Below are 17372 nucleotides of genomic sequence, written 5' to 3' on the forward strand. Positions count from 1 at the left end.
AGAATGAAGCGATGTATAAGATACATTGACCTGATGTAATAACCTCCTTACTGACATGTGGGGACTTCTCGTAATGACCATGCAAATTCTGTCTATAATTTCAGGGGTCATTACTGTGAACTGCCTATTGCTCTGCACATTCTGAACAGATCCTACAGCCCTCCATTTCTTATACAGATCTTGAATAGTTCTTGTTGTGGGAAATTTTCTACCAGGATACTTTGCTTGGAACACTTTTTGAGACTTCTTGATGGAGTCTGCCTTTATCTAACACTCCATAATATCAATTCACTGTTCTAATGGAAACTGGCCTTTTTCTGTGACAACTTAACCTTACAAGCTCATCACAACTGATGCATGAACACACAGCTGCACTCAATTATCCAATAAAATGCAGTGTAGCAAACTTTCAAGACAGTGTTACCACTTCCCAAGCAATTTGACTCGACATGATTAACTGGTACGTGAGGCGTATTGGTTTTCTGTGAGACAGCCTGTACAACTGGTATCCTTTAGGAGGAACCCAGCAATTGGTACTGACAAGCAAGTCCATAAGGACATCATGAATTACAAGCCTTGGTTGTAAATACAAATAATGTATTCAGAAAACTTTATTACATATTGCTATAAAGCACATCTTTATTCTTCGTGTCTACATATTTATATCTCAGCATAGTCACCATGCAATGAATACATTCCTCCCAGAGATGAGGTTTTGTTGATACCGTCATTGTAGAAAGACTGACTTTGAAAATCAGATGTGGCCAAAGTGGAGTCTGTGTGGACGATGATAGAGGGCAGTGACCCAAAGGTGTTGGTCTGTTGGAAATGTTGCACTGCTCGTATGTGGCCTGCCACTGTCATGTGGAAGAAGAAGGAGCTCCATGTGTGTGGAAACTCTTTGCATTTGAAACTTGATTACAGCATGTTCTCTCTATGAACTGACATAGTTATGTATAATACACACTGCCACATTACACACCATAAGTTGGAGCCCTGTAGCAGAGGCGGGCTGCAAATAAGTAGACAAGGAAAATAAAGATTCAGAGTGTTAATGATATTTGTTTTATTTAAAAACCTGTAAGAATTTTCATATAAACAATTCTGGGACATTAATTTTCAACATTTTTTCATTAATTCTAAGCTATAGGAAATACCTCTCTGCCTTTTTTTCTTAATGAAACATTTAAAGAATCAGTATTAAATTGATGCTTGACCTTTGTTGACATAATACTGACTATGATAATATCTAATGAGATTAGCACACTGAGAATGCGAAATAATTTGGGTGAAGATAAGTGTTAAAGGTGGATCAAACATGCTTATATGACGCTTTCATAGACACCATGCCTCAGCAACAGTTTCAGCAGAACAGCAGAGAGGACGCTTGGAAAATATTTTGTATAATTTCCATGGTCATGTTATAAATTTTAGTGATTATGATGAGTAGTAGAGACAGAGAATCACACAAAATTTTTCTAAGTGCCTTGTCCAAAAATTAATTTGAGCAGTAAATCAGAGAAATGACTCATGGGGATGATATTATAGACCTGCTGGTGACAAACAGTCCAGAACATTTCAACTCATTTAGTGTAGAACATGGTATCAGTGATCATAAGGCCATTACAGCATGAAAGGCTGGAAGATCTTTCTGTGTAGGAAGAGCGACAAGAGACAAATTTCAGATAACCTGGCAAATCACCATTAAAATTTCATTCCCAACATTGACATCAGTGAGCATCAGTGGGCAAAATTTGAGAACATCATGTATTATACTTTATACAAGCATGTATCAAGCAGAGTTGTGAGGGATGGAAAAAACACACCATGGTTTGACAACTTTGTTAAGAGGTTGTCAGAAAAGCAAAGAGAACTTGGCTACAGATTTGAATGAAGCTAAAGATGCACAGACAAAAAAACATTAACAAAGCCAAAATTAGCATAAGGGGGACTGTGCGTGAAGCATAAAAAAATATGAAAGTAAACCACTGTCCAACAAGTTAGCAGAAAATCCTAAGAAGTTCTGGTCTTACTTTAAATCAGTAAATGAATCAAAACCATCTGTGCACACACTCTATGACCATAACTGTATTGAAACAGAAATCAGCACAGAAAAGCTCAAAATATTGGATGTCTTAGTCCAAAACTGTTTCTCAGAGGAAGATCACTTTCTAGTTCTTAATTGAAACCATTGCAAAAATGACAGATATCAAAATAAGTGATAGAAAAGCAACTGAAATCATTCAGCAGAGAAATTTTTCTGGACCTGACAGGACACCAATTCGATTTTCGATACAGTATGATGTATGAAACAACTTTCTTTTCACATGTCTTGCAACTGGCGTGTTTCATCCAAATCTCGTCATTGGTTACTATCCGATCCAGAAATGAATTACCATGTTTGTGACTGGCCTCCAGAAATGTCAACGTTGCCCTCATTTGCTGTCCTTCATGGTGATTTTGAGCACCCATCATGCACAAAATTTATGGCTAGCTTTTGAGTGACAGTTTCAAACAACAAAGTCTGCAAACCTTGAGGAAAAGAAAGCAAAAGCTCCGTTATTGTGAAGTGACAATTTTCATGAACCGTTTCATCAACTGTAGTGACAAGATCGTCAGTCACAATGCTCGGGCATCTGCTCTTCTCTTCATCATGAATGTTGGTTCGCCCAATTTTAAACCTAATGCACCATTTCTGGATGGAACATTCACTCATTATGTTGTTTCTATACACTTCACCCAGTTCACGATAAATTTCTATGGGTTTTAGGTGTTTTGCCAACAAAAACCGTATCACAGACTGCACCTCACAATTGGGGGTATTTTCGATTGCAGCACACATTTCAAATTCGAATATCAAAAAAACCAGACATGCAGAGACGTTCCCTTTCTCACGGATGGATGCCGACTGAGCTGCCGAACACGCACATACTACAGTATACGAGATCGGCGAGCACTTTGTGGCATCAGACGGAAACGTTCCCTACTTTCTGAACAGCCTGTGTATCTAGGAGTATGTGTAGGAAATGATTTGAAATGCATCAACAACAGAAAATTAATGATAAGTGCGGCAGATACAAGGCTGAGATTCATTGGAAGAATCCTCATGAAATTTAGTCCATCAGCAAAGAAAGCACCTTACACAACACTTATTCAAACAATACTTGAACCAACAGTATGATATCTGTGCCAGGTAGGACTGGTAGAGAAGATAGAGTACATCCAAAGAAGGGTAGCACATTTTCTTACAGGTTCAGTTAGTAAGCACGGTTGCACCTTGGAGATGCTCAGCAAACTATAGTGGCAGATGCTGGAAGAAAGGTATTCAGCATCACGACACAGTTTACTGTTAGAGTTGGGAGAATGTGTGAAGTGTACATTCTGGAGGAGCCAGCTGAAATATTTCTTCCTCCTATTATCTCACAAAAAGACTGTCAAGGTTAAATTAGAGAAATTTGAGCCCACGCAAAGGCAAACCTGTAATTGTTCTTCCCATGAATCACGTGCAAGTGGAACAGAAAAAGGGAGAAGTGACACTGATACACAAAGTTGCCTTGCTGAGTATAGATGTAGATGTATATTGTCACGTATTTCCCACTTCTCCTTCAGTGAATGTAAATTGTGCTCCTTCCTAAAAATAAATACACAAAAACATTTATAGGGAAATAAAGTAGGCTAAAAACAGTGCTAATGCCCCATGTTCAACATGAGGGTAAAAAACTGCTAACCCTTAAACAGACTTATTATTCGTTTTCCTTTCGTTACAAAGTAAAACTAACCAGTGACTGTAACCACCTTTCAGGTGCTTGTCGATACAGATTTAATTTTTAAACTGCCACCATTAAAGACTCTGCAATGTGTAGCTAGAGCTATCTGTAATTCTTATAAAGTTAGCTGATGGTAGAACAGTGCTAAGCCACACTTGGGGTATTATCAACATCCAATGAATTTCATTGTGCATAAACAGGATCTGCATCACTGTCAACAAAAAATTAATTTTTGTCAGTATCATTCTTGCCAAATTTACATGTCTTTGCTCTTCCACTTTCCTCCGCCTACCTTTTCAGCAGAAGTACAAACCACATAGAGGAAGAAAAGAATTCAGTAAATTGGAAAAAACTGTAAATGGTAGAATTTCCAGATGATGTTATTGTTGTCATTAGTGCCATCTTCTTCAATCCAAAGACCAAATGGATCAACTGTCCACTCTGGTGCACCCTGTGGAAGCCTCTACATATCTTTTTAACTTCTGCAACCTATATCCATTCTAACCTACTTACAGTAGTCAAACCTTGGTGTACTTGTACAGTTTTTATCCAATACATTTCCCTCCATTACCATACTGACCTGATGATTCCTTGATGCCTAAAGCTGAGTGCTATAAATCAGTCCCATCTTTTGGTAAAGTTGTGCTGTTACTTTCTTTTCTCAATAACTATATTCAGAAGCACCTCATTAGTTAACTGATCTACCCATATAATCTTCAGCACTTATCTCTAAAATTACTTTTCAAAAGCTACTTCCTTACACATATGAACTGCCAATGTGTGAACACAACTATTTTATCTGTATAACTGGACACTACCATAACAAGATTGCATATGCATTTTGTTATGGTGAATGACTGATCTGTAGCATAGCCCAAGGTTCAGGTTAGGCTGGTAGGTGATAATTTGGTAGAGTGAAATAACGTGGCCTACATCTGCACAGATATTATGGTATAGTAGTGGGTGATGGAAGTCATGAGGGTTTGGTTGTGTGGAATCACTGCTCAGTAGATGAAGTGCATATCAACAGCTGAAGCCTATTCACAAACAGAGCTTCTAAGCTACAGCTAGAGAATGTTCATATTAACAGGTTATCCTAATATTACTAATAAGTCTTTTGCCTTTCACTAGAGTGACAAGTAATAAAATCAGCATATGAAAATACTGGCACAGCAGCTGGTAGTGGATGAAGCACACAAGTCAGCAGGTGACTGCAGACTGAGGTGGCCACCCTTTGGAATAAATGGGTAGACATGCCCAGCAGTGAGAACATGAACTGAGTTCCTGTTGCAGGTGCTGAAGTATTTTGCTCAAGATCTAATGAATTTATATATAGTAAAACATATTCTATATGTTCATACTGTATTTAATGCACTTTTTGGTATAAAAATTAAAATGGCAGAAAAATTGAGATACATAATTCCCCAATGAATGTTTCACTGCATGTACAGATACTGTAGATATACTATAAAAATGCGAGGGGTCATGGCACTACGTGATTTTTAACTTCATATAATAAGAACTTCTAATTTATATTAGGATAAATAGCTGAGAATATCACTCTGGGGAAGTAGCAAGACCTCAGTATATCACTGTTTGCTTACATCTTATGCAGTGACTGAGATGCAAGTATTGCACATACTTGGTTCATTTTTTTATTGCTGATAAAAATCCACAGACAAATTCTTGAAAGAGGAAAATGTAACTTTTCAAAGGAAAGTATTACAAATATCTGATTGTAGTTGTTTTAATAAGAAGTTACAAGAAATAAACACCCATAAACTGTGTGATTGTGAGTGCTGTTACTCTGCAATTTTACAGAGGATGAATAGGTGGAACCTGTCATTCAAATTAGTCAATTCCTCATGCACACACACACACACACACACACACACACACACACACACACACACACACACTCATACACATACTTGCATGCGATAGGCATGGGATGGGGAGTGCAAATGATAGCAATCTAGGGTTGGGGGAAGTTACTAGTGCTGCCTATGGGAGCATCCAGGAATTTTGAGGAAATAGGATAGTGAGTAACAAGTTGCACCATTAGGTGATTATTTTTTGGGAGGGAGGGGAAGGCTGGGGGAGGGCAGAGAAAGTAGAAAATGGAAACAGACAGTACATGTGCACCTGTGGAACAGAAGGGTGTGTTGGGACTGGAAAGGGAGCAGAGAAGGTGTAGAGACAAGTGAAAGACACAGAGTAGTGCAGGTTGAGGCCAATGGAATTTGGAGAATGAAAGAAATGTTGCAAGGAGAGTTCTCTCTGTCCAGTCCAGAAAAGCTGGTGTTGGTGGAAAGAATCCAGAAGGTCCAGGCAGTTAAGAAGTTGTCAAAGTCCAGAACATCATCCTGGGTAGTATGCTCAACAGCTCTTTTGTCCAGCTGCCTCTTGGCCATGTTTTCTCGATTAAAACGTCCTTTGATAGTAATGGTATGACATTTTAATACCAGATGATTGTTACCTGCCTCTTTAACTTTGCATTTTCTAAATTCATTGTTGAACTGTAAACATTATTCTTCCCATTGCACAAGAGGTATTTCTAAATGTTTATACAGACAATTTTGTTGGTTCTGTATGATTATTTTAGCTGTCCATAATTTGATATTCTACCAGAATAGTTGTGCAACTATTTTCTTGCCATTAGCAGATTTTGTGGGATACAATTTCTGGATTCTGTTGCCTCACAACTGCAATGCTGCAGTTCCTGTATTATGGACTATGCTACGCAGAACTGGAAGGTACATAATATGTGATGCTTATTCGTTTCCTGTGTGGTGTAACTTTATTTAAAACAAATTTCAATTATATGTTCTTTAGATATCTTGGCAGTCTGTTGCACCATGTGCACCCATTCATAAAATTTTGTTTTTCTGAATTAATGATATTATCATCATGTATCTTATTAGACACATTTGGCTGATTTGGATGGTAGACAGAAAGTAAAAGGTTACAGTGAATATAAATATCTTGCCAAAAGGATGGAATTATATTTGACCCAATAATTATAATCCTGGTGCATGCAGAAAATAAAAGTACAAAACTGGTAAAAAAACCATACAAAATGAAGACAGTTTGTTTCAGAAAAATTATTTTAAACCAGAGTGTTACATATGTGCAGGGAATTGTTTTCCTGTACTTGAAACTGGATAAATTCACTTATTGATTTTGGACTCGGTGCCTCAGTGAACTCATACCACTAGTATGTAGCAAACTTATTAAATTCATTATAATGTGTGTGTATTATGATTGTGTATATATATTTAGTTCCCATTCATGGTTTTAAGTTGTTCACTTTGGCTTAATGATAAACTTCTAAATGCCTTAACAGTTATTTCTACAGGCACAACTGGTATATAAGGGAGAGAAGTCTTTACAGAACTGACTTATACCTTATGTGAATTGATCACATCATGAAATAAAAACAAACACTTAAATGTCAATGAACATATTGTACAGTAAGGCATTTCAGTATTGCAGTTTTGGTTGTCCTATTTTCCAACTGAGTAGGAAGTTTCTTACAAAAATCTTTTTTACCTCTCTCACCCTTAGTTGTGTGGGTAGCCATAAAATATTTAGTGCTTCACCAGAAAGCCTTACTTCATCATTAGGAACTCTACAGTTGTCTGTTCAGTGAAAAGTTAAGGACACTGTGAAAAGTTATTGACACAGTTATACTGCTGGTATTCCTTCGTAACACCGAACTTTTGAAGCTTTGTTCTCTGAAACTGGTTGGAATTGTAATCTAATAGTTCAATGATGGACATAACAGTGTTGTTTAAATGAGAGATTACTTCACATTTATTAGTGCTGAAACATATAAGGATGATGATTAGCTTCTTCTATTAGTTATTTTTATAGTTTGGATAAACCACATCAGACACTACAGTGGATGAACTCTAAGCTGTGGCTGTTTATTCCCTTAGCAAACATGCCTCTGATGTTTGCAAAGGAAATATCTACACAAAACTCTATTTGAAGGAAAAGAAAACAGATGGTCATAGATAGTTCTCAGAGTAAGCCACTGAAAGAAAAGAAAAATAATTATCTAAGAAGTAGAGTTATAGGAAATGGCGTTATTGCACTTTGCTATGTTTCACCAGACTCAGCTGTACAGTAAAGGCATATGCATTCTGCTCCCTCTCCCCCCAAGAAAAGAGAGTCCACAGTTGTCAGTTAGAAAATGGTGCATTTAAATGAGTGTTTACGTAATTACTGGTGATCACTTTTCAGTGCAGATGTCTCTAGTACAGTCCTCTCCTGTGTGCACTGTATCTTCTACAGGTGATAAAGGATCTATCAGTAATCATACACTTTAATATGAGTGGGTTTTCAAAGGTATATCTAGGCATCTTGTAGAGGGGAGACAGGGACCACGGAGAACTTACGATGTTGCACCCATAACCCCTGTAAAAGTGGGCAGCTAAGTGAGGACTAGGTTGCAAAAGGCAGAATAGCACTTTCAAACATTTGTTAAAACTAAACATTTATTAAGTTTTTACATGCAAGCATAAGAATTTAAAACAAAAAATAAAAAAGATAAAACATGAAATGAAAAACATTATATCCTATCAGTCCACTTTAAAAACTAAAAAATCATTCATGAGAAACATTCATTTACACTATAAAATAAAATAGTCTTGCACAATTTCTGAAGAGTCAATAAATGTTCTATACTTATCATACAATCAAATGCAATGACAGTGGCCCACACTACTACAAAATCCAACACTCTACCCAAATAAGGTACATTCCTACTATCAAATCTTGGTCAACGTATTCTATTGGCCCTAGTCCGCTGTGAGCCTAGTATTGTTGCTAAGGCTCCCCAGTCAGTGCCAGTTGACATCGGATTACTTCAAAGCCAAACATGTACTAGATCTCCAATGCCCAACCAATGCCTCATAAGACTGACATATCTTTCCAGAATCTGAAAAGAACAATAATTAACTCTCAGAAAGCAAAGAACCTTACCACTGATAGTCACTGCAAGTCCCAAGTTACAAGATAATTACAGTGACAGCATTAACAAAGATTACCTCACTCTTGAATTCATTCATCATACTGTAGATGACAAGGGGTTATTTTTAGGAAATATGGTGCAAAATTGTGATTTAGTGTGTTTCAGTGCGCTATGCGCCAGCCTCGTGGCAGACGGCAGATGAAGGCTGGCCGGCGCGTTATGCAGGTGACACAGTTTTGCAACGAGCATCGGTATGTGTGTACGTGCTCGGCAGCCATCAACAGTCAGAATGCAGCATTAGCAGAATTACACAGGCGCGGGCCGGTGCGGTTGCATTAGCCAAGTTATCGAGAACATTCTAATAAACACAGTGCCATGTAACCGGCAGATTCAGCAGCGGTCTGCGCTATTGAAGGGCATCAGAGGTGGGCGTCGGCATCGGTTCGACTGATTGGTTGTTCAGTCGCTGTTACGTCGTTGTCATTAGTGACACTGTCCCCGAGGACTGGCTGGCGGAGGGCTTTGCCCACTGCTGCACCAGCGACTCCCAGCATCGTCACTAGCCGCAGCGTCTGCAGGAGGCGAGCTAGGCCAGACCTCGTGCTGCTAACCTCCTACTGCCTGCGCAGCTGCTGACCGAGCACGGCGTCGCATTCCCCGAGCTGTGCGCATCAACACATCTCCACCACGACAGGAGCGGTGGGGCTGAGCTACCGGAAAATGTATTGGAAGAACCAACAATAAAGAGGAGGATTGCTAAAAGCAACCACCTTCTACCCACCCACGCCCTACAACCCCAACCGCGTCACCTGCTCTGGTCATCCTATTACAATACTAATCATATGACGGTGTTGATGATCCGTTGAAACTTTGATGCTAGAGGTGTGTACACTGCATTTCATGCTGGGCACAGCTTTATGGTCAGCCAATAACGTTACCTTGAGCCAGGAGACCTTGTTGCAGCAGCTACCTACCCATGGACTGGTTCTGCTGCATGGTCCACTCCCTTCTGTTGAATATTTCTGAATTGCTTGGCATGACAGCTTCATCTACCACTTTGGGTTTTGAAACTTTCGGTACATAATAGATACAATTCCTCTGACAATCAAAGATTTTCATTATAAAGGTCATATACAAATGAGCTACTGCATGGACAAACATATATGTATGTCAATAATGTTTCACGAATAAGAATTACAACTTTGTTTAGTATTTGGAAGGATTTTAGTAGCCTATGACGAAAGCGACATGTCGGATTCACCTCAGTAACTCAATGTCCTTTCATAGTTACCTACCACAATGCATTTTGTCACTGTATTAACTCAGGGAAAGGACAAATCTTTCTCTGATTTTACTCAAATACATTGGCGGTAACTAGCAACTGCATTAACAATTTTTCACTCCAAGTTGGTAGACTCCATCTCATGAGATGTCTTTGATAATTTCATGTATGATTTGTTTCATATACGACAGCAAAATGAACTCTCTGTCACAGGGGGGCAGACTGTGTGCTTATTGTACATACTCTGTGGTAACAGTGTGACTGTTTTTTGAACCTACAATTACACGCGTCTGATGTTGTCACACGATAAATCCTATGTCAGATAGTTTGTGACAAAAACAATTTTTACGTTTTCCTTTTTTTTTTTTTAGCTGTAAGCTCTATAAAATATACATTCATGAAGCAAATTATTAGTTCATTATTTCCAAGACATTATAAATACTTATAAATGTAAAATTAAGTGTATATATTGCTTAACATAAAAATATTTCAATATGCATTGGTTACACACAGTATGATTACAGTCACATCTGACCTAACAGTACTACGAAATATATATATATATATATATATATATATATATATATATATATATATATATATATATATATATATATATATATATATATATATTAAGTGATCAACTTAAGTTAACTTCACTAGTGTTTTACTAACCACAGTCAGATCCAGTTTCTTATGCCATACTCACATATAGAGTAGGGACACTCATTGCTGTATGTTTCTTACAAATAAGATTGCAAGAAAGATGGCAGTAATGCTGTATGTATATGTTTTTCCTGTTACAGCAGTAGTGACATTCTTGTTATTATCTTGATTCACTTGCTCCTTTTGATGTGGATATCTACAAAACCTCGTATTTTCTCCTTCAGATTATGGTGTGCACTAGTAATTCACGTATGGTTACTCACACTCATATGCTTCTGTAAGCACCATATTCAGATCTGTAAGAAATCTTCTCATTGGTATTAAGTCATTTGTATTTACACTGTGTGTTACTTGAGCTTTTGTTGCTCTGTTAAAAACAGTTTAACAGGCCATCAATTGCTTGGTTTTGAAACAGAGAATTCAGATTAGAGATAACATCTACATCACCTTTTGTGGGGATGTAGAGGTAATCAGTTCACATTTATTCACTTCATCATTCTCAGTGACTATGCTCATGTTGTTAAGGGTGGTAGGTACCATTAGTAAATTCATTTTCTGTTTCTTGTTTGGAACATGTGAGCAATGAAGGCAGTTTTTACGTGGTTTCCCTCCTAATGATAAAATATTAATATTTACCATCCTACCCTTTACTGACAGCAGTTCTGGTGGAATTTATCTCCCATTCTGTGAGTCAATGATCAGTGTTAGCGACTACTTTACGTACAGAATAGTGGTCCATCATCAGATTTCTGCATGTGTTGTCAGTGTGTCGAATTAGTGGTAACAATACATTCTCTGTGTCAGTGGGTACTTAATGTGGACCAGCAGTCTGTTTGCCTTCATAGACTTCCATATTTAAGTGGTAAAAATTCTTCTATCACAGGTAACACATAGTTTTATACCGTATTTTGCCGACTTATTTGGAATACAATTTTAGATAGAATAATGAACAATGAGAACAACGGGCTATGTGTACACACCTAATATATTACCAGACACATTAATTTCGCACAGATGGTAAAATAAAAATAATGATCTTGGGTATTGGCTGTGGCCTATCACTAGTAACCATCCCAGAAAATATAGGGTGGTGGCAGAGAACGTTTGGTTGTGCAATCCTGTACTTGTTCTGGTGTGCTACTTGATTTGTGATGTGTTTCTGAAAATAAATCAAAGTTATATTGAATGAATTATTGTTATTTTTAGATAGAACCTGGCAGTATTGGAAAGAACAAGCATAAGTAGAATAACGTCACTAGATGTCAAATAAGAATAACTACATGTCAAATTAGGAAAGAATTAAGTATGTACTGATAAGTAACATGAATTTTGTATGTAAAGTATGAAACTCTGTCATCAGAGAGTGGTAGATCAATTTCAAATGAAATACCTAGAAGTAAAAACTCCTACATTGAGCATATATTAAGTTGTCAAATGGTAAAGCATATAATCAGCTAATCTGATTACCTATTGCATTCACATTGCAAGTGGGCAACTGGAGGTAGTGATGCTAGGAGTTTACTAACAGTCATGTTGTAGGTGCATGTTCAAGGCATTAAGCATTCTGACAGCACCTTTACATTATATACATTTACTAATGTGTCTTGGCATAAATAAACCATCACAATTTCAAAAGAATAGAGATTTCTTCCACTCATTCATCATATTGTGTACATCCTACCAAGAAGGTGAACCTACAGGGCTAAGGAACAAGTGAAGGTACACATTAACAAAAGACAACCAAACATTGCTGAAGCGGTACACTATGTTAATGAGAAAGTATCACAATACTGCTTAATACTAGTTTTGTTTGTACCAGGTAAATGTGTTTTGGTGAATTGGAAAGAAAGTTGTTGCTATGTCTGTTATATTAGGTGGCTGCAGGCTGTCTTATCAGAAACTTAATATTTACTTCATTAATCAAGTACTTTTCAAAGAAATTAGTAACCTAAGTATGTAATTACACAGGACAGCTTACAACACACTACTTATCATCCATCTAAAGGAGGAATCAAATCCTTGTACTAAGATAATTAGTGGAAGGAGTTACTAATGAGGTATATTTTAAATTTCTTTTGAATTGGATGAGATAACCAGTTACTTGCAGTATGTTACATGGGAGCTTCTCAACTATCTTCAAACCATAATACATAACTTTGTTAAATCCTAGATCAGCATGCAAAGTTTACACAAAAGTTATATTTCTGTCTTGTATTGATAGTGCAGATCACGGTTCACCTTGGACTGATTTTTCGCAACTACACTACACCTTGACTAAAATAACTCTGTGATGATGGCAGTGGCTAGAAGTAAGCCAACTGCAGTTCTTTCTTGACACATATGTGCCCGCTATAATGACTGATTTTTTTAGCCACCACACAGCTTTCTCACATGCAGCAGGAAGCACAGGAAGGGGAGAGCCAACTGTTGCCCTATCCACCACCCCCACTGATGTAGTTCCCACTGCTGCTGATAACAACAACATTAAAAATAATTTGAATGTATGTTTTGCTCTATTTGCATTGCCTATGGAGCTCTTGCTCATTCTAAGTATGTGTAATGTTGTATATAACGAAAATCCCTGCGCCACCCTAGCCGTTTGTCAACCAAGAAGTTATTTTAATCAAAGTTTTATCACTAAGTCTGCCATAGGCTCATCAAAGCATTCAACAATAGCCACAAAAGTTTTCTATTATTTCCCACTAGTATAATCTGACAAGTGCCAAAAAATTTTAAAACTTTAATATCTATCCATTATATAAATGGGTCACTGTGACTGATAAAGGTTTCCAAGAAATTAATGCTGTCAGCCATCTTTTGTATTTTTTTCAACCTTTATTTATCATGACCAGTTTTGAATCACCATCAACAGATGATACATATTTATTGTGTGTTTGCAACATTACCAGAGTTGTGCAGCTATGGCCAGGCATGAACTGTATGTACTTATACCATATTCAGCGTGTACATGTTTTGTTCTCTTGCCATAGCTACATGAGCCACAACAATGCTGCAAATATGCAATAAATTTGTACCATCTGATGATGAACTGCTTGTCAGTTCCAAACTGGTCATGGTAAACAGAAACTGGAGAATAAAACCAAAGGTGGCTGGCTGCTGTAAGACTTTACACAAATTTAAAACTGAATGAAATTGATTCTTCAGGCAACTTCTGCTCTGAAGATGGATATATAACAAAAACCTTGTGGTATAAAAGACTACAATGATTGTTTGTGCTATAGAAGTAGATGTAAACATTCCTTAACAGTAATGTGAGCAGTGACAGACCAATATGCTCATTATTATTACTTTTCAGCCAATGAGCTAGCTGGTAATCTGTAAATAGACAGTATTTAGCCATAATCACAAAAAAGACACAGAGTGTGAAATCTATGCAATCTACACCATTTTGATAGAAACAGACCAATGATCCTTGGAACATCCCATTATTTTTTGTTAATCAAAACACACACAAACTAGATCCAAAGAAAAAATAAGTCTATATAAAGTGATCTACTGCTTTATTGTAAAGGTAGATTGGCATAAAGTCACAACTCCATTCACCTGTTTTGACCAGTAATGCCATCAATGTGGTGTACATAATTTCAAGCACATACAGTATGGTGACCATGATGTCACTCATTGCACCTGCCATCAAACATAAATAACATGTGAGTATTTTAACTCCAGCAATAGAATGAAACCAACAGAACAGCCAAATGAAGGGGAAAAATTAAGTAAATGGTAGTAAGAATAATGACAGCACTGCAAAAGAGATATTCACTCAGAAATCAAAACTTAACACAAAAAGATTACAAAAACAAAAGCTATTTGTGTTGTAAATTTCACGTGAGCTATACATCTCAAATGAAGACTATAATACCAGTAACTCAAACACAAATCAAAAACTCAACACCACTATTTTCACTTCACCTACATAGCTCCAACAAAGCCCTCGATATGAGGAACCAACATACAACTCTAAAACATGGTGGTGCAAATTTCACTTCACCCACACAGCTCGAGCAAAGCCCTTCATACCATACTTTCACTTACTCTTTCTAAAGCAGTGTCCACAGTACAACAAACCAAACCATGTTCACATGACTATCAGAAATGTATTCTAATCAACTATGGTACCTCAATACCCATTATACCCACCAATAACAATCCAACAAAATTACCAAACACTAACAAGGAAATAACGATAATTCATGAATCTTGAATCGTCACCAATTTCAAGATACATGGACAACTTCACTCATTGCAACAAGAAATGAGCTACTCATAAATATCTGTATCTTCTTCACAACTGAAGAAAACAGAAAATAATATTAAATCTCCGACCACAAGAAACACATGTCACTAATATTTCCAAACATAAAAATGAATCCATCAGCCACAATGTGCAAATTCAAAGTAACTCACCAGAAAGCCAGCACAAATTCTTATAATAGCAGCCTGAAAGACTCAATTTACGTCAAACAACTCACTATCAAATATCCAGCACAAGAGATCACCACCAAATACTACAACACAACATCTACAAACACAAAGGCTCAAAAACATCAAGGCTCTCTATGACATCACACACCCCATCACAGTTACATCACATGTCAAAGCAGATTGGTGTAGCATCAGCCCCTGAACTTGGGCGAATAACCTCACAATTGCCTCAGGCAGCAAATAGTGATTAGATAATGGCTACCAGTTGGCAAGAAAGTAGAACTAAATTATCTAGAATGAAGCTTAATTACTGTTGGAACATTTGTTCTGAGTTTGCGTCTTCATGGTACAACCCGAAAAGGTCAATACTGCCTGCTTTGCACTTAGAAACCTTTCTCACAGTACTGGCCCACAAACAGGACTGACAGCATACTTTTATTCTAGTTGTCCTACAGAATTTTCTTTTTAAGCAGCCCAGCTAGATCTAAAAATTGTCCATTCTAACACTGAAATTTTGATACTTTCATCCTAAACCGATTACCCCCTAATGGTACTCATGATTAATAATAAAGAGTGAATTTACTAGACATTGATTTGATTTACGAATTTTCTGAGTGTCAGCCAAGACATCCATATTGAGGAGGGTTACCAAGTTAGTTACACCAATAATCACACCCATATAGCAATAGTTCATTTATTAACCTTAACACATACAAGAATCACAAAGAACTGAACTGAACAAGGGGGAACAGCCAAAGATAATGCTTAGAGTCCAAAGATGAATGCATATCGATGTTGGTGCTGATTGCATAGGCGCCACATAGTCCCCCCCCCCCCCCCCCAGTACATAGTACATAGGCCGGGGGGGGGGGGGTGACTATGGCGTCGGCAGGAGTGGTCCGCGGTCAGCTCGACAGCATCGTCGGGGAGCTGTGTGGGTAGATGTCATGAAGGAAGGTTCAGCCACCGAACCTGGAAGTCGTTGAAGCAAGCTGGGCGTCGTACTGGGGGTGCTGGTCGTGTGGTGACAGGTAGGCCGGCGGTTTGGGGTGGAACGGAGCGGCGATGCCGAAGTCTCCGGTGGTCGTGGCAAACACACGATGTATGTACAGGTTGACGTCGGGTGGGAGGGGAACACATTTCACCAGGTGCAAGGAATGGCGGAGGTTGTGTCATGAGTACTGGATGAAGAGAAACACATGACAAACAGTGTATAATCGCGCAGTGTTATTGAGATGTCGTGGATTATGTTGTGGGGGACAGGCACAAACACCTCAATCGAGGGCACGTTCAAGATGAGAAGGCGTGAGAAACCTGGACAGGGTGAGGCAGGCGACGTTGGAGAGGTCAAAGGGACCGACGAAGGGCCCGGCGGCGAGAGCACGATCATAGGTAAGCTCGACGTGGGGAGCATGTGGTCACTCGACGGAGTGTGTGTGACCAGAGTAGAGGGCAAGGTCGGAGGAGAGCTCAACAATTGGAGCTTGAAGTCACTCGATCGAGTGTGTAAGTCCAACGTGGAGTGAGTGGTTGGAGCGTCGTGAGCCACGACAGTGAGTGGCATGGACGTGGCCTGGAGGGGGGTAGAAGAAGGCTTGACATGAGCAGGCTTAAGTCTGTTGAGAGAGACTGTAACAGCTGAATCTTTCATTTGGATGTCATAGGCGTTGGCTGAGCGCCGAAGAACTTGGTACGGGCCGGTATATGGAGGTTGGAGGAGAGCACGGACAGTGTCATCTCGGAGCATGACCTACTCGCAATTGTCCAGAGATTTCTGGATGTAAACTTTAGGGCGGGAATGGCTGGTGGGCGGAGGGATATGGAGGTTGATGAAGTGGCGTCAGACATGGTCTATGATGGAAGGTAAGTCAGACTGAGGGAGAGAAGCGGAAGGGCTCACAAGTTCGCCAGGGAGAACAATGTTCTGGGTGTATATGAACTCAGCTATTGTGCCTTTGAGGTCTTCCTTATAGATGGCACAAATGCCGAGTAGCACAAGGAGAAGGGCCTCCATCCATGGAGAGTCGTGGCATCGAAGAGCCACCTTGAAAGTGCGGCGCCAGCGCTACACAATCCTGTTACTTTGCAGGTGATATGCTGTGGTACAGATGTCGCAAATGTTACAAATCCTGTTGAACAGGGCCGACTCAAATTGTCTGCCCTGGTCAGTCTTGATGATAGGTGGACATCCCAAACGCAATACCCATGACTCGATGAAAGCTCGGGCAACGGT

The sequence above is a fragment of the Schistocerca piceifrons genome, chromosome X (genome assembly GCF_021461385.2).
Source record: "Schistocerca piceifrons isolate TAMUIC-IGC-003096 chromosome X, iqSchPice1.1, whole genome shotgun sequence".
NCBI lineage: Eukaryota > Metazoa > Arthropoda > Insecta > Orthoptera > Acrididae > Schistocerca > Schistocerca piceifrons.